Consider the following 27,683-nt stretch of genomic DNA (forward strand, 5'->3'; position numbering starts at 1 on the left):
ATATATATATATATATATATATATATATATATATATATATATATATATATATATATATCCGTCGCCATCTCCCAATTCATCTTACCCCTTGGTAAAAGTGAAAGTCGCTTAGTCGTGTCCTACTCTTTGTTACCCCATGAACTATACAGTCCATAGAATTCTCCAGGCCAGAATACTGGAGTGGGTAGCCATTCCCTTCTCCAGAGGATCTTCCCAATCCAGGGACTGAACCCAAGTCTCCTGCATTGCAGGTGGTTTCTCTACCAGCTAAGCCACAACGGAAGCCCAAGAACACTGGAGTGGGTAGCCTTTCCCTTCTCCAGCAGAGCTTCCCAACCCAGGAATTGAACAGGGGTCTCCTGCATTGCAGGTGGATTCTTTATCAACTGAGCCACCATCAGGGAAGCCCTCCCCGCCCACCTTGGTAACCATTCTTTTTTTCCTACATCTGTGATTCTACTTTTGCTTTGCAAATAAGTTCATCTGTATCATTTTTCTAGATTTTACATATGAGTTCAGTTCAGTTCAGTCACTCAGTCACTCCAACTCTTTGCAACCCCATATATTTCACCACACTAGGCTTTTCTGTCATCACCAACTCCCAGAACTTTCTCAAACTCATGTTCATCGAGTCAGTGATGCCATCCAATCATCTCATCCTCTGTCGTCCCCTTCTCCTCCTGCCTTCAATCTTTCCCAGCATCAGGGTCTTTTCCAATGAGTCAGTTCTTGGCATCAGGTGTCCGAAGTATTAGAGCTTCATCTTTAGCATCAAGTCTTCCAATGAATATTCAGGACTTATTTCCTTTAGGATTGACTGGTTTGATCTCTTGGCAGTGCAAAGGACTTTCAAGAATCTTCTCCAACGTCATAGCTCAAAATCATCAATTCTTGGTCACTCAGCTTTCTTTATGGCTCCTCTGTCCATGGATTTTCCAGGCAAGAATACTGGAGTGGGTTGCCATTTCCTTCTCCAGGGGATCTTCCCCACCCAGGAATCAAAACTGGGTCTCTCACATTGCAGGCAGATTCCTTCTGGTCTGAAACACCAGGGAAGCCTTACAAATGACAGATATTATATAGTTGCCTTCATCTGACTTACTTCATTCTGTATGACAGTCTCTAGATACATCCATGTCACTGAAAGTAGCATTATTTTGTTCATTTTTATGTCTAATATTCCATTATGTATATGTACCACGTCTTCTTTATCTACAATTTCTTTATCCATTTCTCTATTGACAGACATTTAGGTTGCTTCTATGTCCTGGCTGTTGTAAATAGTGCTTCAATGAACATTGGAGGGCGTGCATCCTTTTGAATTACAGTTTTCTCCAGATGTATGCCCAAGGATGAGGTTGCTGGGTCCTATGGTAGTTCTACTTTTAGTTTTTAAGGAATCTTCATACTGTTCTCCATAATGGCTGTACCAGTTACATTCCCAGCAACAATGTAGGAGGATTCCCTTTTCTTTGCACTCTCTCCAGCATTTATTATTTGTAGATTCTTTGGCCAGTTTGACTGGTGTAATGTGATACCTCATTGTACTTTTAGAAAAGTGTCTATTTAGATCTCTTGCCCAATTTCTGATGGGGTTGTTTGTTTGTTTTGTTTTGTTTTTTTGGCTATCTATATCCATTCTTTTGATTCTTGGAGCTCAATCTATTGATAAACCTAATTCTAGTTAAGATAAGTAGAAATAATTTGCTGTCTGTAGCTTGTTACGTTTTGTGTTTAGCAATTCTTACCAAAAGAGAATGCAGGCAACAAAACAGACTCTACTGGAAATAGGGATTGGAGATGGTTATATGACATGATTAGAGTAGAAAACAGCAAAAACACTATGTCATTAAAGGATGAATAGCTGAGAGAATGAATACAGATATAGAATTCTCAACTATTAATGAAAGCCCATCATTGATGAGTCAAGGTATGGCTACTGAAAACCACTAACTAGAACAGGAATGGTTTAAACTGCAGCCTTATCTGGTCTTTTTTAACGAAAAGTAGTATGTCGATTGGTAAACAGAGAGATCCCACTATTGTAATTGAGACATTTTGGTGGATTTAAATAGATCTTTATAACATAGGCTCCCTAACTTCATAAGCTTCTTCTGGTACAAGCTACCTCCTTACAAGTTCAGTGAAGTAGGTCATGCTGTGAAAAACGTCATAGCATCACCTGCATGATTCACATTGCCATTCTCATCATGCCCTATTCCTCTTATCCCTCTGTAATTACATCTAGATTTATAACTAGATTGGATCCTAGCTTTCACAGGATATTGTACACATTTTTTTAAACTCAAAAAGAAAAGGCTTTTATATCAAAAGAATCTCAAAATTTTATTTATGTTAGTGTAAATCTTGAGACCATGTGTAGAAATGAATTCACAGAGTGCTACATGAGAGAAGCTGACCTTAAATTAAACTGGCTTTATCAATAAGGGTGCACTAATAATTTGTAACAGAGGTGCCAACTCTTGTTTGGTTGACCAACATCTGGACTCAATGTTGGTCAATGTAAAATGCAGTTGAGTTGTTGGAAAATTTTTAGTGAATGAATCCTGGAAGTAAGACCTGAATTGTTGGCTTAAATATCTGATCAGCAAAAATTAAGTAGCATGTCAAATCTTATTGTAATCATGGTAATACCTTAGCAAACCCACTGATGGCATTTGCTAGCTGGAGAGTCCTTGCCTCCATAATCATTTTAGCAGGTTATACCTGACATATTCAGGATTTTTTTGGTAAGCACGTTTGGAATCTATGAATTTTGAAATCTTTGGGGAGGGGCTTCATGGAAAATGTCACTTAAACTACGTAACTATTGGAGTATAAAATAAACCTGTTTCATTGACCATGACCAAAATAGCTTCCTTTTGAGTAACACACATCACTCAGGGATCTCCTATGTTAAATCTGGGCCAAGAATCATCCTAATGTGAAAAGTCAAGACATGGAGAGTGGTTTCAGTAGTCCAGATGTCTCCATATCTCACTCAGGTTTCATTATGACCTGAATTCTTGAAAGTATTACTACAATTTAATACAGAGCAAGACCACTTATTCTCATTGTTAGCCTGACATTCTGTAATATCTTGATATCATTGGTTGTATCATTGAATGTGTAGGTAACAGCTATTTGAAAGGCTGGAAAAATATAGGCTAAGCTCTGGATGGTCAGATATCTCACCAGAAATACAAAATTTACCTATAAAGGAAGAAAGGAAGTCTGGATACTGAGGCAATTTGGCTGTTCCTAACAGAAGGTAAAGAGAAAGAAATCAGAGCCCTTTTTCAGGACTTCTGAAGAAGACTAATGGTGGAACAGTCACTTGTCAGAATGATCAAAATTGGATCATAGATGGACTTCTGCCCTGAGCTTAAGTGTCCTGGTTGCGAGCTCCCATCTTCCCTCATCTGTTTCAGTCACCATAACAGCAGTTTTTCTGTAACTCTCTTTGTTCACCTGCTACAACAGACAAAAGAACTTTGCAGTTGGTTTTCAGCACATTCAACCATTTATTTTCAGTCATAGTTTTGAAAAGTGAAAAGTAATTTTGACTGTAGAAATTTCTCCTTGTGCCCTGAATGGCTTTGGTTTTGTTGGTATAGTTTTCAGAAACTTTAATCCCTACTGTATAATAAAATGTTTACTTTTAATACCAGTTAGCTTTCAAAAAGTTTCTTAAATTTCATTCTTTATTCTTAGTAGTAGTGTTAGTCACTCAGTCATGTCCAACTCATTGTAGTCCCATGGAATGTAAGATCACCAGGCTCCTCTGTCCATGGGATTCTCCAGGCAAAAATACTGGAGTGGATTGTCATTCCTTTCTCCAGAGGATCTTATTCTTAACAGATGTTTTAATATACCTCAAAGTAGCTCAGTTAGATAGTTGTTGGGAGCCACGATAGGCATTACTGACAAAATGGAGGCACGGCCCCAACTCCCTCTCCTCATCCCGCAGGCACGGTCCCGTGATGAAGGAGTTAGGTCTTGTGATTCTGACTTGTCCTTGCCTTCCTCCGGTTGAGTTGGCTGGAAAGAATGTTATAATCCATAATGTTAACTATTGACATTTGTTCAAGGATCTTTACAAAGAATGTTTCAGGATGAGCACATAGGCTGCAGCTTGAGACCATGGGAAACATTGTTATCTGAAACCTGCCTGTAAGGGGAATGTTTATGGCAAAAGAAGTTTGCTTAGTTTAGGGGTTAGGAATAATTAAGAATAGTTAGACGCTAAAAGTTTAAGGTATGTTGTAGTGTTGGCATATTTTACCATAGCTTATGGAAACTGGGTATTTTAGAGATACTAATAGCTAAAAGCCTTTTTAGGAGATGATGAGCTTAAGTTACTAGGGGATAGCAGGATTTAAAGAGATAAGAAATAAACTGAGGAATGTAATATACAGCCCAGAGACAAACTTGAGTTACAATGTTATCACAAGGACACTTAAGAGGGAACTCTGAAGGACAACAATGATTTATGGAGACAGTAAATATGGGTGAGGGGAAACTGAAGATGTCATACCTCTGACCTAATGCTTTTGTAAAAGTATAAAAACAACCTGATGCTTAAAATAAACATGCAGCCCAGTGCTTTGAGCGAAAGACTGCATCACTTTCTCTGCTGAGATGCAGTCCAAATGAGTGAGAGACTGCATCATTCGCCGACCCCGTTCATCCCTTCAGGGCGATTCCCTGGCTGCCGGAGCTGGACTCCGGCAGATAGTAGGCTCAATTTGCATATTATATAAAAAATGCATGAAGAAACTCCAAAATTTTGACGTAACACTGTGCAAGAACGTATCTTAAGCATGTTTATGAAATTATTAATTAATATATCTGCTCATTGAAAACTATCTATTGGGGGCATTTACAGTATTCTCCAGGCTTTATAAAGTGCTTATAAATGATCAAATTTTTTCTTATCACATGTTTGTAGTAAAACTTCCACATAAAACCCAGACCACGCCAATCTTAAATTATTGAACATTTTGGGAAATGCTGAGATGGATTTTGAGAGTTTATATAGATGGAGTATCAAAGAGCCTGCAGGAAATTAATTTACCCTAAAATGTAAGAAAGAGATTAAAGTCTAAAAAAAAATGTCTTCAAGAACCAAGCAGAGAAATGTATCAGGATGGAATGTAATAATTAACAATAAGTCTGTGGGTAATTGAAATTAGAGGTCCATCGTAAAGGAATAAAATATATTAATACTGCCACCAGTGCTAGTTCATAATCTCTCTTCTGGACATAAAGATTTGGTAAAGGTCAATCAGTCAACCACTGTATTTGTTCCAGGAGAAAGCTAAGGCACTGTACAGTAAGACAGCAAGTAAAGATGAGCTCTTTGACTAAGTCAGGTCTCTGTGGGACAGAGAGATTGCCACAGCATTAGCACCCTCAGAGCCAGTGGTCCCTGCTGGGTTGGGAACAGTGCTAAGAGCAGGTCCTCACAGCATCCATCGGTGCTCACAGCATCAGGACTCGGCAACTTTCCTGACAAAGATACCTCTGGGAATTGTTGAGCTATAGTGTGATAGCAGTAAAATTGGAACCTATGGCCAGACAATGGCATTAGCTGTCTATGACGCCAAAAGTTATTGTCAATGATGATAATAGAAAAGATGCTCAGGGCCTTCCTATGTGCCACACCCATTTCGAGAGCTTCTACGTACTGACTAACTGAATCCTGTGACCTTAATCCTCTTATTCAATGTTGCACATAATATATGCCTCCCTAAGATTCAAAAGCGAAGTCTGTGCTTTTAAACACTAAGCAATGCTGAAAGAATGTATAAAGGGACATGTTAGAGATTTCCAGGGACTCTCAGAATGAGTTGGAATGTTTAGAAGTTGGTAGGCATGTGAGTAGCATGGAGGAGAGATGATACAGCCAGAGCAAGAGTTTGGGGTCGTGGATATAACCTTATCTTTTCTTTTAGGATTGTTCAAGGGAAACATAGGTTACAGCTTGTTACATAAAATGGATTCTCTTACATAATTCAAAGATGAATTGATTGCCTATGAAAATAGTACTGACCAAATTTCAATTATAAAAACGAAACGTTTCATTTTGTTTTTTGTATTCTATCCACAGGAAAGATAAATAGGAGCCCAGGTTAACATAAAGCTGCATTCCAACAATTTCTATTTAAAGATGCTTAAAATAACTTACATTATCTGGAAATCAGTATTTACTTAAGTAAATAGCATTGCATCGATGGCCTCAGGAACAGACATCTTTTACACAACATAACAGATTATAGTTCCAGAAAAACATCTATTTCTGCTTTATTGACTATGCGAAAGCATTTGACTGTGTGGATCACAATAAACTGTTGAAAATTCTGAAAGAGATGGGAATACCAGACCACCTGACCTGCCTTTTGAGAAATCTACATGCAGGTCAGGAAGCAACAGTTTGAATTGGACATGGAACAACAGACTGGTTCCAAATAGGAAAAGGAGTATGTCAATGTTGTATACTGTCACCCTGCTTATTTAACTTATATGCAGAGTACATCATGAGAAATGCTGGGCTGGATGAAGCACAAGCTGGAATCAAGACTGCCAGAGGACTAGCAATAACCTCAGATATGCGTATGACACCACCCTTATGGCAGAAAGTGAAGAAGAACTAAAGAGCCTCTTGATGAAGGTGAAAGAGGAGAGTGAAAAAGTTGGCTTAAAGCTCAACATTCAGAAAACTAAGATCACGAAATCCTGTCCCATCACTTCATGGAAAATAGATGGGGAAACAGTGGAAACAGTGACTGACTTTATTTTGGGGGGCTCCAAAATCAGTGCAGATTGTGATTGCAGCCATGAAATTAAAGGACCTAAGGAAAGTTATGATCAACCTAGAGAGCATATTAAAAAGCAGAGACATTACTTTGCCAACAAAGGTCTGCCTATTCAAGGCTATGGTTTTTCCAGTAGTCATGCATGGTGTGATATTCGGACTGTGAAGAAAGCTGAGTGCCGAAGAATTGATGTTTTTGAACTGTGGTGTTGGAGAAGACTCTTGAGCGTCCTTTGGACTGCAAGGAGATCCAACCAGTCCATCCTAAAGGAGATCAGCCCTGGGTGTTCATTGGAAGGACTGATGTTGAAGCTGAAAGTCCAATACTTTCACCACCTCATGTGAAAAATTGACTCATTGGAAAAGACCCTGATGCTGGGAAAGACTGAGAGCAGGAGGAGAAGGAAACGAAGGAGGATGAGATGGTTGGATGGCATCACTGACTCAATGGACATGAGTTTGGATGAACTCCGGGAGTTGATGCTGGACAGGGAGGCCTGGCATGCTGCGATTCATGGGGTTGCAAAGAGTTGGACATGACTGAGTGACTGAACTGAACTGAACAGTTTATAATCAATTCTGTCAGATATTAATTGCATGGGAATTATGTGTTAGGTATAAATAAAACCGTTTCCAGATTATACAATTAATATATTTTACTTTAAAAATAGTGAGATTTAGAGACCGTTTACTAGATTTAGATTGAAATCCTTATTACTCAATTAAAAGTAGATTAAAATGAATTCACATTCTTGTTAAAACCCTCATTAAATGTCTCATCTCTTAGAGTAGCGGTATTCTAATTTTCAGAAAAAAATGTCAAACCTTTTACTAAATATTTTTTAGTAAATTATTTTACTAAATATTTTACTATTTTACTATATTTTATTATTTTACCATTATTAGTTACTAAATACTCATTAACGACTACTCTAAAATATAAATACGTTAAAGTAAATTGTATATCTACTACTGTGGGCAGGAATCCCTTCGAAGAAATGGAGTAGCCATCATGGTCAACAAAAGAGTCCGAAATGCAGTACTTGGATGCAATCTCAAAAATGATAGAAGGATCTCTGTTCGTTTCCAAGGCAAACCATTCAATATCACGGTAATCCAAGCCTATGCTCCAACCAGTAACGCTGAAGAAGCTGAAGTTGAACAGGTCTATGAAGACCTACAAGATCTTTTAGAACTAACACCCAAAAAAGATGTCCCTTTCATTATAGGGGACTAGACTGCAATAGTAGGAAGTCAAGAAACACCTGGCGTAACAGGCATATTTGGCCTTGGAGTACAGAATGAAGCAGGGCAAAGGCTAATAGAGTTTTTCCAAGAGAATGCATTGGTCATAGCAAACACCCTCTTCCAACAACACAAGAGAAGACTACACATGGACATCACCAGATGGTCAACACCGAAATTGGATTGACTATATTCTTTGCAGCCAAAGATGGAGAAGCTCTATACGGTCAGCAAAAGAAGACTGGGAGCAGACTGTGGCTCAGATCATGAACTGCTTATTGCCAAATTCAGACTTAAATTGAAGAAAGTAGGGAAAACCACTAGACCATTCAGGTATGACCTACATCAGATCCCTTATGATTATACAGTGGAAGTGACAAATAGATTTAAGGGAGTAGATCTGATAGACAGAGTGCCTGACGAACAATGGATGGAGGTTTGTGACATTGTATAGGAGACATGGATAAGACCATCCCCGTGAAAAAGAAATGCAAAAAAGCAAAATGGCTGTCTGAGGAGGCCTTACAAATAGCTGTGAAAAGAAGAGAATGAAAAGCAAAGGAGAAAAGGAAAGATATTCCAATTTGAATGCAGAGTTCCAAAGAATAGCAAGGATAGATAAGAAAGCCTTCCTAGGCGATTAATGCAAAGAAATAGAGGAAAACAACAGAATTGGAAATACTAGAGATCTCTTCAAAAAAATTAGAGATACCAAGGGAACATCTCATGCAAAGATGGGCTCGATAAAGGACAGAAATGGTAGGGACCTAACAGAAGCAGAAGATATTAAGAAGTGTCAAGAATACACAGAAGAACCATACAAAAAAGATCTTCATGACCCAGATGATCACGATGCTGTGACCACTCACCTAGAGCCAGACATCCCGGAATGTGAAGTCAAGTGGGTCTTAGAAAGCATCACTGCAAACAAAGCTAGTAGAAGTGATGGAATTCCAGTTGATCTATTTCAAATTCTGAAAGATGATGCTGTGAAAGTGCTGCACTCAATATGCCAGTAAATTTAAAACTCAGCAGTGGCCACAGGACTGGAAAAGGTCAGTTTTCATTCCAATCCCAAAGAAAGGCAATGCTCAATCTACCACACAATTGTACTCATCTCACACGCTAGTAAAGTAATGCTCAAAATTCTCCAAGCCAGACTTCAGCAATATGTGAACCATGAACTTCCAGATGTTCAAGCTGGTTTTAGAAAAGGCAGAGGAACAAGAGATCAAAATGCCAACATCTGCTGGATCATCGAAAAAGCAGAGAATTCCAGAAAAACATCTGTTTCTGCTTTATCGACTATGCCAAAGGCTTTGACTGTTTGGATCACAATAAACTGTGGAAAATCTGAAAGTGTTGGGAATACCAGACCACCTGACCTGCCTCTTGAGAAACCTGTATGCATGTCAGCAAGCAACAGTTGGAACTGGACATGGAACAACAGAATGGTTCCAAATAGGAAAAGGAGTATATCAAGGCTGTATATTGTCACCCTACTTATTTAACTTATATGCAGAGTACATCATGAGAAACACTGGGCTAGAAGAAGCACAAGCTGGAATAAAGTTTGTGGGAGAAATATTAATAACCTCAGATATGCAGATGATACCACTCTTATGGCAGAAATTGAAGAAGAACTAAAAAGCCTCTTGAGGAAAATGAGTTTGGAGAGTGAAAAAGTTGGCTTAAAGCTCAACATTCGGAAAATTAAGATCATGGCATCTAATCCCATCACTTCATGGCAAGTAGATGAGGAAACAGTGGAACCAGTATCAGACTTTATTTTTTGGGGCTCCAAAATGCCTGCAGATGGTGATTGCAGCCGTGAAATTAGAAGACGCTTACTCCTGGAAGGCATGTTATGACCAACCTAGGTAGCATTTTAAAAAGCAGAGACATTACTTTGCCAACAAAGGTCTGTCTAGTCAAGGCTATGGTTTTTCCAGTAGTCATGCATGGTGTGAGAGTTGGACTGTGAAGAAAGCTGAGCGCCGAAGAATTGATGCTTTTGAATGATGGTGTTGGAGAAGACTCTTGATAGTCCCTTGGACTGCAAGGAGATCCAACCAGTCCATCGTAAAGGAGATCTGCCCTGGGTGTTCATTGGAAGGACTGATGTTGAAGCTGAAACTCCACTACTTTGGCCACCTCATGTGAAGAGTTGACTTATTGGAAAAGACCCTAATGCTGGGAAGGATTGGGGGCAGGAGGAGAAGGGGACGACAGAGGAAGAGATGGCTGGATGGCATCACCGACTTGATGGACATGTGTTTGTTAAATTCCAGGAGTTGGTGATGGACAGGAAGGCCTGGTGTGCTGCAATTCATGGTATCACAAAGAGTTGGACACTACTGAGCGACTGAACTGAACTGAATCCTCATATGGCACATGTTTTATAAACTTAATTATAACACTCACAAGTATTTAAGAGGAAATGTTTTTATAAATATGTTTCTAATCACAAGAAGTTCAGCACATTCTTAACTCAGAAATTAAACCACAAGAAAGGGCACTGTTTATTTTTAAATATAAATCCCTTTTGCCAATAATCTGATATTTCCCATCTGTTGCCAATCTTTTATCAGATACGATTAACTTAATCATCATTTTGTCTCATGATATAGCAGATGAAAAGCTTTAACTGGGATGTATTAAATGTCCTATCTGCTTTTTTCTCATTGTGGTTGTATCACTGATTCTATTTTTAATAATTTGTTTACTTACAAGAATATTTTAAGATCGTTAGGTCATTATTCATTTTCAAGATTTATTTAACTTAAGCTAGCCATTATAACACAGAAATCATGTTAATCTGGCATATGCATGCTGTACTTTGTCAAAACACAATGAGACAAAAGAAGCTTATTGGGTACAATTTTCACCTACTACCTCCTGGAACTTTACACTTCCTTAAGGATATATCCTATTTGTTAGTAAAGCATAATGCTTTTTTATTTTTAAATTCAAAATTTGTTTTAAATGTATACTTCTCATCTTTGATAAATGTTCTTTAGAGTATTGTTATGTAGTTATTTTTAACTATTAGTCATCTCTAGTAGAAAGAGGGCTCTCCTGGTGGCTCAGAAGTAAAGAATCCATCTACCAATGCAGGAGATGCAGGTTTGATCCCTGAGTGTGGAAGATTCCCTGGAAAAGGAAATGGCTACCCACTCCAGTATTCCTGCCTAGGAAATCCCTAGGACAGAAGAGTCTGATGAGCTTCACTTCATGGGGTCATAGAGTCAGACACGATTTAGAGACTAAAATAGCAACAATAGTAGCAGAAAAAAGCAATAAATACATATTTATATATTGAATATATCTTTTAAAATATCTTGAAACACTGTACATTCTGTAATCTATGCTGTCTAGTCACTCTGAAGAGTCAGGTCTTCTGCCTAAATAAACAATAATTAACAACATATATCCTGCCTTTAAAATTCTCAAAAGTCAGACATAAAGCATATAAGATATAAAAAGATTTTTGAAAGCAGTAGCATTTTCTAACAGTATTCTTTATGTTGTAATTAAGCAATATGTCAAAATAGAAAAAAGTTATCAATAGTGGTGGCTAGGTAGTCTGTTTTCAAAACAGAAAATATGTCCTAAAAAAAAAAAGCAAATGTGTCCTACCCAAAAGGCTCACTTCTGTTATTGCAATATATTTAGCAATATTCACTGATATATTTTGTATTTTAAAGATGTTTTGTATTACCTTTTACTATTAATATTTATGTCTATAATGATAAAACCTGCTCCTTTGCAGGGGATGAGGTTGTTTAGCAGGGGGATTTGTTATGAACATGAGGGCATCATCATGTGAGTGGAAGGAGAGGGAAAAGGTACTTGCTATCAATTCTGGATGCTTAATAAAAAATAGCGTTCCTTCAAAGGTAGGAAGTTGTCCTTTATCATAGATAATGGAATAGTCGACCTCTTCTGAAGAGAAATAGTAAGCTATTTAAAATACTATAGTCCTTAATAGTATTTTAATCAAACAGCAGTTTGATTGTGTTATCTATTTCATTGGTCATGCCTCTGTAACCATTTATCAGTGAGTGCAAGGACTTGCCCTGCACCACTTTCTCAGAGAAATGAGCTCCTGTTGTAGGCTGGCAAAGGGAAGGAAGAAATTCCTTGGTTGGCAATAGAAGCTTATTATTATTATTAAAAGATAGTATTTGCTGGAAAAAAAGTACAAAGTCCCTATAAAAGCCTAAATGAAGTGGGCAACATCCTGCAAAATCTGTATCTAAGGCCTCCAATTCCAGCGATGCTTCTGAAAGCCAGGTAAGAGGGGACCTAACAGGAGGGAATATCTCTGCCCAGATGTGCTTCTTAACAGGTGAAGATCTATTACTCGAGGTCCATTTGAGTCACATAGGATCCATTTCATTGCAAGAAAATATACTTGACTTGAAGTATGTTAAATAATAGAAATTTGCATTCCCATGTTACTGGTAGTCCATGCTAGGAAATTCCAGGCCTGACACAGCACTTGAACAGATAAGGTCTCCATATTCACTCTTTGGTCTATTTTTATTTATTCATTTTGGTTATAAGAAAACTGCAGTAGGCTCTGAGTACCATTTCTTGGTTTCAGTTACTGAAACAGAAAGGTGGAAAGGACTGTTTATCTGTTTTGTTTGGAGAAGAAAATCATGTCTGGAAGACCTGCACCCACTTCCCATAATTAAATGCCAAGAGTGTGTCATATGCTCACTCATATGCTAATTACTGGCAAGTGACATAGAGCAAATATGTTTCATACCCTGGCACATGGAACATTGCCACTCCCCAAAATAAAAGAGACAAAGAAGAAGTGAGTAGCTTTTATTGAAGGGTAGCTAATCCACATTACCTAGTCCATTATTTTTGTTATTTTTTTTTTCTTTTCTCCTTGGCTCTCTTTTTACCTTGGGATCAACAACAACAACAAAAAATATCTCATGGGATTTCATGCGTTGTTTTATTAAACATCAATTGAGTTTGAGTGCTGGACACTGCAAATATAAATCTTTATATAAGACAGATCACAGTAGTAGATTCACCTTACTTTGTCTGGAAGACAAGATATAAACAGCAACAAAAGGTGTTTCAGTATGAGGGGTCTGAGTTTTAAAGCAAAGTAGATAGTTGTCCATGTGAAGGTCAGGTGATTAGGAATGGCATTTACAGGGGGATGGGAAAAAAATTATGAAGGACACAACTGACAAACAGCTGGTTTTGAGTAGAGGGATTATAAGCAGGTTTGTGTTTCTGGAGAGCATAGGTTAAAGCTAGAATTTGCTAGACATAAGGTGGCTGACTGCCTCTTTAAATTAACTTTGTAGAGTTATAGATTAATAACTGGTTATGGACAGGAAGCAACAGTTAGAACTGGACATGGAACAACAGACTGGTTCCAAATAGGAAAAGGAGTACGTCAAGGTTGTATATTGTCACCCTGCTTATTTAACTTATATGCAGAGTACATCATGAGAAACTCTGGGCTGGAAGAAACACAAGCTGGAATCAAGATTGCTGGGAGAAATATCAATAACCTCAGATATGCAGTTGACACCACCCTTATGGCAGAAAGTGAAGAAGAACTAAGAGCCTCTTGATGAAAGTGAAAGAAGAGAGTGAAAAAGTTGGCTTAAAGCTCAACGTTCAGAAAACTAAGATCATGGCATCTGGTCCCATCACTTCATGGGAAATAGATGGGGAAACAGTGGAAACAGTATCAGACTTAATTTTGGGGGGCTCCAAAATCACTGCAGATGGTGATTGCAGCCATGAAATTAAAAGACACTTACTCCTTGGAAGGAAGGTTATGGCCAACCTAGATAGCATGTTTAAAAGCAAAGACATTACTTTGCCAATAAAAGTCCATCTAGTCAAGGCTATGGTTTTTCCAGTGGTCATGTATGGATGTGAGAGTTGGACGGTGAAGAAAGCTGAGCACGGCAGAATTGATGCTTTTGAACTGTGGTGTTGAAGAAGACTCTTGAGAGTCCCTTGGACTGCAAGGAGATCCAATCAATCCATCCTAAAGGAGATCAATCCTGGGTGTTCATTGGAAGGACTGATGTTGAAGCTGAAACTCCAATACTTTGGCCACCTCATGTGAAGGGTTGACTCATTGGAAAAGACCCTAATGCTGGGAAGGATTGGGGGCAGGAGGAGAAGGGGACGACAGAGGATGAGATGGTTGGATGGCATCACTGACTCGATGGACATGGGTTTGGGTAGAGTCCGGGTGTTGGTGATGGACAAGGAGGCCTGGCGTGCTGCAATTCATGGGGTCGCAAAGAGTCGGACATGACTGAGCGACTGAACTGAACTGAACTGATGGGCTGAATGTCTTGGTCCTTTCCAAAATTCAAAAGTTGAAGCTCTTATGTGATGGTAATTGGAGATGGAATTTTTTTTTTTCCAAGTATCACAATGTTTAAAAACATGGAACGCTTCACAAATTTGCATGTCATCTTTGCACAGGGGCCATGCTAATCTACTCTGTATCGTTCCAATTTTAGTATATGTGCTGCCCAAGCGAGCACTGGAGATGGAATTTTAAGGAAGCAATTCAATTTATGTGAAGTCATGAAAGTGGAGTTCTCATGACAGAATGAATGCTCTTATAAAATGAGACTAGAGAGCTTGTGCTCTCTCTCAAGGGTACATCAAAAAGCCAGCCATGTGCAAGCCAGAAAAAGAGCTCTCATCAAGAACCAGTTGGCCAGAATCTTGGTCTAGGACTCTCTAGCTATCAGAACTGTGGTAAAAAATTTATATTTTATTTAAGCTACCCAACCCCTGGATTTTTAAGATAACAGCCACAGCTAGGACATAGATATACAAAATCATTGGGATACTTAAATCACCCCTAATGATTCAACTGAGAGCAGAATCATAGATAAGAGGAACAGCACAGAAGTTATTTAACATCAGCAAAAGTTGTAAGGACAGAAGAATGAAGGGAATCTAAAGCCTATTATAAACAGGAAAGCAAACTGTAGTTATCTAACCATCATATCAGGGATTCCCTGGTGGCTCAGCAGAAAAAAATCCATCTGCCATACAGGGGATGTGGGATTGATCCCCAGTCCAGGAAGATCCCCTAGAGAAGGAACTGGCAACCCACTCCAGTATTCTTGCCTGGGAAATTCCAAGGACAGAGGAGCCAGGGAAGCTACAACCCACGGGGTCGCAAGAGTCCAACATGACTTAGTGACTAAACCACCACCACCAAGCATCATATGATGGTAAAGAATCCTGAGATCACTATTTTTGAAGACTAGTATTCCAAACAAAGAGACAGGCCATGCTGGCTTCCTGGGTATTGTAGCAACAAAGACTAAGGGAGTGACAATACCTCCTGGTGAATGTTGAGATATGTAAGTTGTGAGGGAAAAATGTCACCGTTAAAAGATCTGCTGGGGAGTCCTTGGCTTCTGAGGATAGATAAGTTATAGTTAGAGCAAAAGGTTTAGGGAAATTTTGGTAGGGAGGCCAGATGAAGGAGAATATGGCTCTGTTTTCGAGAATTTTCTTAGGTAGTTATGACTAGGCGGTAATGATCTTCTCGTGAGATTAAGAGTGCTGTCTTGTGTATTTATAGCACGATAATCCAAGTCTATGCCCTGAGCAGTAATGCTGAAAAAGTTGAACTTGAATGGTTCTATGAAGACCTACAAGAACTTTTAAAACTAACATGTGAAATAGATATCCTTTTCATTACAGGGTACTGGAACACAAAAGCAGGAAGTCAAGAAACACCTGGAGTAACAGGCAAATTCGGCCTTGGAGTACAGAACGAAGCAGGGCAAAGGCTAATAGAGTTTTGCCAAGAGAATGCACTGATTATAGCAAACATCCTCTTCCAACAACACAAGAGAAGACTACACATGGGCATCACCAGATGGTGAACACTGAAATTAGATTGATTATATTCTTTGCAGCCAAAGATGGAGAAGCTCTATACAGTCAGCAAAAACAAGACCAGGAGCTGACTATGGCTCAGATCATGAACTCCTTATTGCCAAATTCAGACTTAAATTGAAGAAAGTAGGGACAACAACTAGACCATTCATGTATGACCTAAATCAAATTCCTTATGATTATACAGTGGAAGTGAGAAATAGATTTAAGGGGCTTGATCTGATAGAGTGCATGATAAACTATGGACAGAGATTCATGACATTGTACAAAGGACAGGGATCAAGACCATCCTCAAGGAAAAGAAATGCAAAAGAGCAAAATGGCTGTCTGAGGAGGCCTTACAAATACCTCTGAATAGAAGAGAAGCAAAAAGCAAAGGAGAAAAGGAAATATATACCCATTTGAATACAGAGTTCCAAAGAATAGCAAGAAGAGATAAGAAAGCCTTCCTCAGTGATCAGTGCAAATAAATAGAGGAAAATAATTGAATGGGAAAGACTAGAGATCTCTTCAAGAAAGTTAGAGATACCAGGGAAACATTTCATGCAAAGATGGACACAATCAGGGCAGAAATTGTATGGACCTTACAGAAGCAGAAAATATTAAGAAGAGGCGGCAAGAATACACAGAAGAACTGTACAAAAAAGATCTTCATGACCCAGATAATCACGATGGTGTGATCACTCACCTAGAGCCTGACGTCCTGGAATGCAAAGTCAAGTGGGCCTTAGGAAGCATCAAAAGCTAGTGGAGCTGAAGGAATTCCAGTTGAGCTATTTCAAATCCTCAAAGATGATGCTGTGAAAGTGCTGCACTCAATATGTCAGCAAATTTGGAAAACTCAGCAGTGGCCACAGGACTAGAAAAGGTCAGTTTTCATTCCAACCCCAAAGAAAGGCAATGTCAAAGAATGTTCAAACTACAGCACTATTGCACACTTCTCACATGCTAGCAAAGTAATGCTTAAAATTTTCCAAGCCAGACTTCAACATTACATGAATTGTGAAATTCTCCAGATGTTCAAGCTGGTTTTAGAAAAGGCAGAGGAACAAGAGATCAAATTGCCAACGTTCACTGTATCATCGAAAAAGCAAGAGAGTTCCAGAAAAACATCTATTTCTGCTTTATTGACTATGCCAAAACCTTTGACTGTGTGGATCACAACAAACTGTGGAAAATTCTGAAAGTGATGGAAATACCAGACCACCTGGCCTGCCTCTTGATAAATCAGTATGCAAGTCAGGAAGCAACCGTTAGAACTGGATGTGGAACAACAGACTGGTTCCAAATAGGAAAAGGAGTACATCAAGGCTGTATATTATCACCTTGCTTATTTAAATTCTTTGCAGAGTACATCATGAGAAATGCTTGGCTGGATGAAGTACAAGCTAGAATCACGATTGCTGGGAGAAATATCAATAACTTCAGATATGCAGATGACACCACCATTATAGCAGACAGTGTTGAAGAACTAAAGAGCCTCTTGATAAAAGTGAAACAGGAGAGTGAAAAAGTTGGGTTAAAACTCAACATTCAGAAAACTAAGATCATGGCATCTGGTCCCATCACTTCATAGCAAATAGATGGGGAAAGAGTGGCAGAATTTATTTTGGGGGGCTCCAAAATCACTGCAGACGGTGACTGCAACCGTGAAAATAGAAGATGTTTACTCCTTGGAAGGAAAGTTATGACCAACCTAGAGAGCATATTAAAAAGCAGAGACATTACTTTGCCAGCAACGGTCCGCCTAGAAAGGCTATGGTTTCTCCATCAGTCCTGTATGGATGTGAGAGTTGGACTATAAAGAAAGCTGAGCGTCAAAGAATTGATGCTTTTGAACTGTGGTGTTGGAGAAGACTCTTGAGAGTCCCTTGGACTGCAAGGAGATCCACGCAGTCCATCCTAAAGGGGATCAGTCCTGGGTGTTCATTGGAAGGAATGATGTTGAAGCTGAAACTCCAATACTTTGGCCACCTGATACCAAGAGCTGACTCATTGGAAAAGACCCTGATTCTGGGAAAGATTAATGTGGGAGGAGAAGGGGATGATGGAGGATGAGATGGTTGGATAGCTAGCATCACCGACTCAATGCACATGAGTTTGGATAAACTCTGGGAGTTGGTGATAGACAGGGAGGCTTATCGTGCTGCACTCCATGGGGTCGCTAAGAGTCAGACACGACTGAACAATTGCATTGATCTGAAGTTGTGTATTTTCAGGAAAAAGTTTATCATACATAGAACAAAAGACTCAATGGCCTCTCTTAACTCACGTAGTAGGTATTTCTGATCTACTAAATGGAAATTAAATGTATATATGTATGGTTACTAGCTAAGTGTATTTGACCAATATTATGTTTACTTGAACATTTTTCTTATGTTTAGAAAAAAATAAATGCCACCAATGTCCCATCTATTATAGAACTCCAGGATGAATTTGAAACGTGTATCATAGATTTGAAATGCCCAGGTGGGTCAGAAGTAAAGAATCTGCCTGCCAATGCAGGAGATGCAGGTTCAGCTCCTGGGTAGGGAAGTCCCCTGGAGAAAGAAATGGCAACCTACTCCAGTATTCTTGCCTGGAAATCCCATGGACAGAGGATCCTGGTGGGCTACAGTCCATGGGATTGCAAGAGTGTCAACATGAGTTAGCATCTAAACAACAAGAACAAATCACAGATTTACTCCATACCATTTGAAGAACAGGTGTTCTTTCTTAAGTACAGAATAAGTAGTGTATGAGCTGTTAAAAGGTAAACTGAGGCACATTATAATTTTTCAAAAGTTTATTTGAATGTGCATATATTTCAGTCCAGCAGTTCTAAATAAAAAGTGGCAGGGTTACTCCAGTGGCAGGAGCTTGGGGAGAAATTTTTATGGAAAACACATGAAAACAAAGCAAGAAAAGTTATTTGATTGTCTATAGCTTAAGCTGCTCCCCTATTGGTAGAGCCTCCTTGACTATTTACAACTGATTGCCATTGTTTCATTTTCTTGGATTCAAGTGCATTGACTCTGGCTTAGATTTTGGTTTGCTAATGTAGGTTACCAAGGAATTAGAGCCACTTCAGCCTAATGACCTCCTTGTTTAAATGCTTATATAATGTGCATGAGTTTGAGCAAATTCCAGGATATAGTGGAGGAAAGGGAAGCCTCTCCTGCTGCAGTCAATGGGATCGCAGAGTTGAAAACAACTCAGCAACTGAACGACAATAGCAACAACACTATGTTAAAAATAATACAAACATAAATTTTTACCATTATAATTTGTTCAGGATTTCATTCAAAGGATAAATATGATGCACCTTCAAGAACTGTACACTCTATGTACTAAACATTCTACAATTTGTTTCACATATTTTATTTATAAATCACAGGTTAACATCCAAACCAAATAGTTTTTAGCTAGATGTGGATTATATGTTAATACAAATGGTCTATTTTTATTGACACAGTTATACATTTATTTATTTTACCCACAAAGAATTAGTATTTACTTTGATTTTATTTTGTCTTGTTTTATTTTATTCTTTATAAATATATTGCTTTATTAAGCTTGGTGTGCATTGATATTTTGAAAATAATGACATTAAGTGTATTAAGTCATGTAGAATATATTATTAGAGTAAACAATCGTTTTATTAAGCACCTCTTAATATTTTACTTTTAGAGCAATTTTAGGTTTACAGTAACATTGAGCAGAAAGTGCACAGGTTTCCTGTCCATTCCTTGTTCCACCTCATGCATAGCCTCCTCCATGGTCAACATTCCCTGCCTGAGTGATTCTTTTGTTTCAATTGATGACCTTATATTGATATTATCAATCAAAGTCCATTGCTTATGTTAAGGATTACCCTTAGTGTTGTATGTTTTGGTGGGTTGCACAAGTGTATAATAGTATATATTCATCATTATAATATCACAAAGAGTAATTGCACTGCCCTAAAACCTCTTAATATGTTTTTTTTTTTTTTACAAAATAATGTTTATGCATTTTGTCTCATTAATATATTCCATTTTATTGTGTTTTCACTCTCCAAAAATAAAACAATTTAAAAGGTTACCTACCATGTCTTTTCACAGTGGGTAGAGACACATTCAGAAAACCTTGTTGTGTATCTCACCATCATTGAAAACATTTCTTCCCCTACAGGAGTAGTTAACTCAAAGGAGGGAACAGATGATGGGAGAATAGAAACAGAATAGAATTGATTTGTGCAGGATAGCACCTGGGCAAATCATACCTTTGACCCTGTCTTCGAGAATAGGAGAAAAAAGTTCCAGGAAACATTTTCTCTCATTCTTGTTTTCTGTCACAGCATGATTAATCATCTTTTAAACCCATAAATTAACTCTAGCCAGTCTTAGAAAGATGATCTTTATCTTGTAACTTAGCCCATGTAAATGTCACCAGATCAAAATCATACTCATAATCACTCTATAAAATGATAAAGTCTGGGTCTTTACTCTGAAAGCCCTTTTCACTTGTCAAGGTGATAGGTGACCTGATTAATTAAAGTTAGGTCTTTAGGATAAAGGGTTCTGACTACCTTCATTGCTTTAAGCCTTGATTTAATAGCTGTCAACTTAAAAAAAAAAATCAGTTTTCTATATGAAACAAAATGTTAGAGATATATCTGGAAATAATATTGAAGCTGGTGAAAATTATATGTGATTGACTTGTAAAAATTAGAAATATTTTTTGAAATGTTGAATAAAAATTTGGCTAGTGTAAACCATATTTTTTATGTCAATTTATATTATGCCACAATAAGTTGCTGGGTCTAACAATAAATTAAAAATCAGTAACATGGAAAACATCTTTCCCAAACAAGGGGAGGATTTGTTTTATTTTCTTTAAAGAAATGGAAATAATCTTTTATCATGTAAGACTCTCAACTGATGGATCAAAAAGACTCAAATCTGTTTAAGAAAATTGAAATTTTAAAACTTTATGCATATTTTTAGATTTTCTTTTAATATCCAAGATTTAAAATCATCTTATGTCTCTTTAATGACTCCTAAAACTGAAGGAGTAAACAGACGCCATGAAACAATATGCTGTGTAAGCTGACTTTTGCAGCCACGAAATGGAAATTGAACTCTTTTTTTTTTTTTAAATTTACTATGTTTTATAGAAATGTTTGTGGTAAAATAAGAGGTGGGATTCTGTTGGAGAAAACATATCAACATCAAGCTCTTTACTCACCATGAGACTATTTGTTTGTTCATTTGTTTTTGTTAATGTTGTGATTTCCTAGATAAACATATGATATCCACTTCCTCTCTTCAGACTTTCAGTGTTTTATTACATAGATGTGATCAAGGCCTTCCTACAGTGAATGTCTGAAAACTAAGCAAGAGAAGATGAAAATTTCATTGTTTTAATACTCCCTGCTTTTGACTTTTTAAACAGGATTTGGTAAATACCTCTAGTTCACTTCCCATAAAGTTAAAAAAAAAGAAAAAGGTATTTTTCAAGAGAGAATCCAGAATTATTCTGTTACAGCTGAAATAACAATTCATTTAACTGGCAATTTGAAGTCTGGTTATGTCAGAAAAGATAGATGATTAGGAAATATATATTAATCTAAAACAAACCCTATTTGAGGGCTAAATCCTAAGTAATCCATTATGTAGTAATCCATCTTATACAGTTAAATTCTCCTTTCTCTGCAATTCCACAGAACTGGGCTAGCTTTTTTTCTCAGTATCATAGTTGTCCACTTTCCAGGCACCCTTCCCATTATACTTGTCCTCTAGGTCATGAGCTGTGTCTTGTTCTTTGTAGACATTTTTAGTGCCTGGATAGTGAATGATTGAATAAATAAAGATATGAACATACAAATAAATAGCATCAGTAAGAAAGATTTGAAATATAACTTGTGGTGCATGATTATTCAAATGCAAAATAATGTATTTAAAATAATAAATTAAAAAAATATATTATATAAGTAGTGAAATGAATTGTGTATAATTTTTTCTAAATACTGAGTTATGGAAGTTGAAAGGAATTAATACTTATTGGACTATTTGTTAGGCTTCTTGGATGATCTAATCAGTCAAAGAAGGAATGGGGAAGGGAGAGAGAATATAAGGATGAGTAATCAAATTTTATCAATTAGGATTGAATTTTAACCATAGAAACCTATCTAGCTTGTGCATTCAAATAAAGCTGAAAATCAGTTTTCTGCCATGTAAACTTTGGACTTATTTTTTTTTATGCTTAACCTTAATCGATTCAAAGAATTAATTATTGTGAATTGTGGTGCTGGAGAAGACTCTTGGGAGTTCCTTGGACAGCAAGGATATCAAACCAGTCAATCCTAAAAGAAATCAACTTTGAATGTTCATTGGAACGACTAATGCTGAACCTTCATCTGAAGCTGAAGCTCCAACAGTTTGGCCACCTGATGCGAAGAGCACACTCATTGGACAGTAGAAGATGAGATGATTGGATGGCATCACTGATTCCATGGACATGTATCTGAGCAAACTCTAGAGTTTAACAATAGTGAAAGACAGGGAAGCCTGGAGTGCTGTAGTTCATGGAGTTTCAAAGAGTTGGACACAACTTAGTGACTGAACAACAACCACCTTTATTTATCTGAACAAGCTTTGAAAATTTTGCAAAATATAAACAACATTAGAAAAATATTAGGGCTTTCCAGATGGGTCAGTGAATAAAGAATCTGCCTGCAATGCAAGAGATGCAGAAATATATTATATATAGGATTTTGATATTAGATATAGGAAGCTATGTACAGCTACCAGAAGCTGGACTTACAGAAAAGAAAGCTCAGGAGTAGGATCAGAATAGAACTTACAGGAATAAGCCAAATATTTTCAAATATTTAAATTTGCATTAAATGCATAAGGCGTTTCTCTAGTATCTTATAGTATCTTACAGTTCCAAACTAGGTATTGACCAGCCACACAGGTGAACAGATAGGCGGCCCTGGTGCTCCTGATGGAAGCTTCCAGGGAGAGGTGGTCAGTTGCCTTTTTCTTACAGGCCTCACAGTCCAACTTCCTGGAGGCTGTCACATTCCACTGGGAAGTCTGGGATGGCTGCGTGGTCTGCCAGTCAGGCAGTGACAGACACAGAATGTTGTCCCCAGGTTTTGTCTGCCTCTGACTTCCCAGGGTGCGCCTACTGGGCCAGGTTGGGAGGGTCTGGCCTCTGGGGCCCAGTAAGAGACATAGCTGATTTCTTCTCAGAACATGACATTCTGTCTTGTCCACTCAGGGGTCCTGATCTCTTGTTTCCTTTTGAAGTCAGTAGTTCCTCTGGACTCCATCTCTAAGCTCTTCAAGGACTCGCATTGCCCAGCTTACCCGGGCTCTCAGGACACATGTTGAAGGTCTATTGCTCTACTCTCTAGCCACAAGACCAGCTGCATGACTCCCCAAACTTCTTGAAGGAATTCAGGATGACGTTGGTGCTCACTAACATGAGCCTGTCTTTGGGCACCAGGAACAGAAATGCAGTCATGTGGGTAGCATGGGGCCTGGATGTGGACGGATGGTCTGCAGCAGTGACCATGGAGTCTTTCTCAGCCAGCAGGAGCTGACATTGTTTCCAAATTTGGAACAACCTACCTGACCTGTGCCTCCTTGGCACCTGAGGCCACCCTGTCTGCGGCTGCCTGCCTTTCCAGCTCCTCCTCCTAAGTCAGCTGCTCTTGGTAACACCTAGTGTCCTACTCAAGTTTTGTGGTCAGCTGCTTGTCAACTGTAAAAAAAGTCCTTGATTTCATCTCAGTAATCCCACATTGCCTCCCTGAGGTAGTGCATGAGTTCCTGGAGAGCTGGGATCTTGTTCTTCTCTAGGGCAGACTTCAGGGAGATGATAATTGGAATAATATTTTCTAGGAAATTCCTCCTTTGAACTTGAGACAAGCTCCTTTTTCACCTCATACTGAACACTTTGGCTTGGGCCAGATCTTCCTCCTCCACAAGCTGGTCCTTGTCTGGTTTAGCCCTCAATGCCTGCAGCCTGATCTCCTTCAAACGTGTCTGAGAGGAATTTGCTGTCTTCTGTGTCCACAGGCGGTCACCATCAGCGAAGTATGCCAAGATGTAGCTGAAGATTCTGGAAGTGATGTTGAACCCCTGCTCATCAGTGAGGTAGTGTTCCAGGAGAAACTTGTAGATTTTCATTTACTTTTCCTTGTCCGTATCCCCCTTCAGGGAGAATAGCCACTTCTCTCTCTCCACCTGGGGGAACCTATTGAAACTTTTGTGCTTCTCAATGTTGTTGAAGTGGAAAATGCATGCAATGAGGTGCTGGAAAAATATGTTTGGGTTCCTCTTCAGGAGCAATGGGCCAGACAGACCGCCCTGGTGCTGGTGACCTCTGGGTTCAGGTCTACTAGTGTACTGATGAAACAGAGGAACAGGCAGCACTTTCACTCCACGAAGTCCTCTGGCAGGGGGCGGGTGAACAAAAGTAGTGTCTGCTTCTGAAAGAAAGGGTTCAGGTCCTTCAGATGTGTGTGGATGTTGGGGATGTACTTGTTCATCGGGGCTTTGTGGTGGACACAGAGGTCACATAGGACGATGTTGTTGAGGACATTCCTGCTTATGCCCACCTTCTAGCCCCTCTTTCAGGTTCACGCGAGTCATGCCCTCTGTGATCAGAGGACAAGCCATCATCACCTTTGGAGAGCTGTGCTTACAGCATGAGGATCACTCACCAAGAAGAGTGTCCCCATCTTGCTGTGAGAGCTGGAGGTGGGCATAGACAGGAGCTCTCATTGACCATCACAGCCAGGATAACCCCCTCCAGCCAGGCCTTCTGTAGATGGACACACCAGGATCGGGCCATGAGCAGCTCAGTAGAGATTGCAAAGCCTACTTGCCGATAGATATGGTGATATCAAAACACTGATTATGCAGGACAGGCAGCTCGTCTCTCATACATAAGACGGCACAGTGTTTCAAGATGTTCACTAAGACCTAGACTGCAGATTTCCTGACGTTGGTCTTCTCATCACTAACCCTGTTCCTCAGCATCATCATGAAATCCTCTTCTGCTGAATTTTTCTGAGCACTCTTTTGGTGGCTCTCTATTCCTGAAACTGCAGGAGTGTTATCCAGAAATGCCTACATGCTGTCCAACGGGGACGTGGCAGAGGACTCTAGGCCACGTGCAAAATTGGACACAGCCTTGCTGTGCACCACTGGGTCCTGGTCTATACAGCAGGCAAGCAAGATTTCTTGAACCAAGAACTTATGCTTCAGGAACTGCTCATGCTCCAGGGGAGGCAGGTCATCCTCCTCTTGTTCAGGGAGTTCCAGAAGAGCCAAGGCCACATCCAGAGTGAAACCTGGCATGAGACCTTGGCATATGGTGCTAATTCGTAAAGTTGGGCCATGAAAGAAACATATTCCGCACAAGGTAGCTTGTTGAGCAGCTGGCCCAGAAAATGAGATGCATAGGTTTCAGTTCAGTTCAGTTCAGTTGCTCAGTCATGTCTGACTCTTTGTGATCCCATGGACCACAGCACATCAGGGTTTCCTGTCCACCGCCAAGACTCAGAGCTTGCTCAAACTCATGTCCATCAAGTCGGTGATGCCATCCAACCATCTCATCACGTGTCGTCCCCTTCTCCTCCTGCCTTCAATATTTGCCAGCATCAGGGTCTTTTCCAATGAGCTAGTTCTTGGCATCAGGTGGCCAAAGTATTGGAGTTTCAGCTTCAGCATCAGCCTTTCCATCTCCTTGCAGTCCAAGGGACTCTCAGGAGTCTTTTCCAACACCACAGTTTAAAAGCATCAATTCTCAGCTTTCTTTACGGTCCAACTCTCACATCCATACATGACTACTGGAAAACCCATAGATTTGACTAGATGGAACTTTGTCGGCAATGTAATGTCACTGCTTTTTAATATGCTGTCTAAGTTGGTCATAGCTTTTCTTCCAGGGAGCAAGCATCTTTTAATTTCATGGCTGCAGTCACCATCTGCAGTGATTTTGGAGCCCAAGAAAATAAAGCCTATCACTGTTTCTATTGTTTCCCCATCTATTTGCCATGAAGTGATGGGACTGGATGCCATAATCTTAGTTTTTTGAATGTTGAGTTTTAAACCAGCTTTTTCACTCCCCTCTTTCACTTTCATCAAGAGGCTCTTTAGTTTCTCTTTGCTTTCTGCCATAAGGGTGGTGTCATCTGCATATCTGAGATTATTGATATTTCTCCTGGCAATCTTGATTCCAACTTGTCCTTCATCCAGCCTGGCATTTCACATGAGGTTCTCTGCATAGATGTTAAATAAGCAGGGTGACAATATACAGCCTTGAGGTACTCCGTTCCCAATTTGAAACTGTTGCTTCTTGACCTGCATACAGATTTCTCAAGAGACAAGTCAGGTGGTCTGTCATTCCCATCTCTTGAAGGGTTTTCCATACTTTGTTGTGATCCGCACAGTCAAAGGCTTTCACCTAGTTAGTAAAGCAGAAGTAGATGTTTTTCTGGAAATCTCTTGCTTTTTCGATGATCCAATGGATGTTGATGATTTGATTTCTTGTCTCTGTGCCTTTTCTAAATCCATTGAACATCTGGAAGTTCTCAGTTCACATACTTTTGAAGACTTGCTTGGAGAATTTTGAGCATTACTTTGCTAGTGTGTGAGATGAGTGCAATTGTGATAGGTTTGATATTCAGATCTATTGAATACCTTGCCACAGATGTGTTGTAGCAGAATTCAAAGGACTGGATATATAGTTTCTTTTAGTTCATCCAGAACTTACAAGCTGGATGACCAGGTTTCTACTGCTGACAACTGGAGGCATGATGGCAATGGGGCTGTGATAGCAGCCTTTGCCCACTTGTCTCATTAATGTTATGTAGAACATTTGATGGAAAACACATCTGAGAATCTTGTTTCCTTTTCTGTGAAGAGGGGAGCAAAGCAAATACAACCCATGATAGGCCAGTTATGGAACATATTTTGCTTCATGGAGATTTCTAGCTTGTGTAAAATGAAATTCATGCAGAACTGGCTCAAAACTAGCTAATGCACCAAAGACTTTCTACACAATTACGTATACACTCTGGCTTCTCTTTTAGAGAGAACTTGGAAAGAAGTCTTGAAAAGCTCTTCAAACATGAGAGGTGGCATTTAAAATTTGGCAACAGTCTTCAGAAGAAGAAGAAGAAAAAAATCTCTTCATCTCTTTTGTCTCTTCATCCTCTTCTTTAGTAACCTCATCCATATTCATCACCTCTTTCCTGCAGGGCTTCCCTCTTCCTTCTCTTCTTTGGGTTGGCCTCAGTCTTCTTTCATTGCTCTTTTTTCTTTTCTCATCCAAGCTGGATTCTTGAGGCCACTCTTCTTTAGAATCTGAACATATTTGTCAAACAGCAGTGGGTGGAAAACTTGATCGATTTACCCTGTCTGCTACTTCCAGAATAAGAAGATAAAGCCCAGCAGTGTGAAGGCTGAATTCCTGATGTTGAGCACTGTCATTTTTATTAACCACCTTATGAATAAAGTGATGAAACATGGCCATCAGCATGTTGTGGGAAATTCTGTTCTCCCCGAAGAAGGTCCAAATGCTCTTGTTCTAAGGAGATTGGCTTGCCTTTTTGGAAGTCTTTGGTCTTCTGCCTGTCTTCAAAATGTGTTCTGTAGGAGCTGTTCCATATGCAGATGGATTTCTGATGTATTTGTGGGGAGGGATGTGC

At 39.1% G+C, this 27,683-nt stretch overlaps 1 long non-coding RNA gene, 1 other non-coding gene and 1 pseudogene across 2 annotated transcripts in view; all 3 read right to left on the reverse strand.

Moving 5' to 3' along the window:
* LOC145544834 (uncharacterized) overlaps window positions 1-27,683 on the reverse strand; it is a 246,478-nt gene that overhangs the window by 98,962 nt on the left and 119,833 nt on the right. The gene's annotated exons all lie outside the window — the stretch shown is intronic.
* The window catches only part of LOC145538692 (condensin-2 complex subunit D3-like), a 28,487-nt pseudogene that overhangs the window by 779 nt on the left and 25 nt on the right, over window positions 1-27,683 (reverse strand).
* On the reverse strand, window positions 14,504-14,610 carry LOC145521580 (U6 spliceosomal RNA). The gene has a single exon (XR_014065507.1). It is a non-coding gene; the product is annotated as a U6 spliceosomal RNA (small nuclear RNA).

The sequence above is a fragment of the Giraffa tippelskirchi genome, chromosome 1, assembly GCF_054371585.1.
Source record: "Giraffa tippelskirchi isolate mGirTip1 chromosome 1, T2T-mGirTip1v1.2.pri, whole genome shotgun sequence".
Classification (NCBI taxonomy): domain Eukaryota; kingdom Metazoa; phylum Chordata; class Mammalia; order Artiodactyla; family Giraffidae; genus Giraffa; species Giraffa tippelskirchi.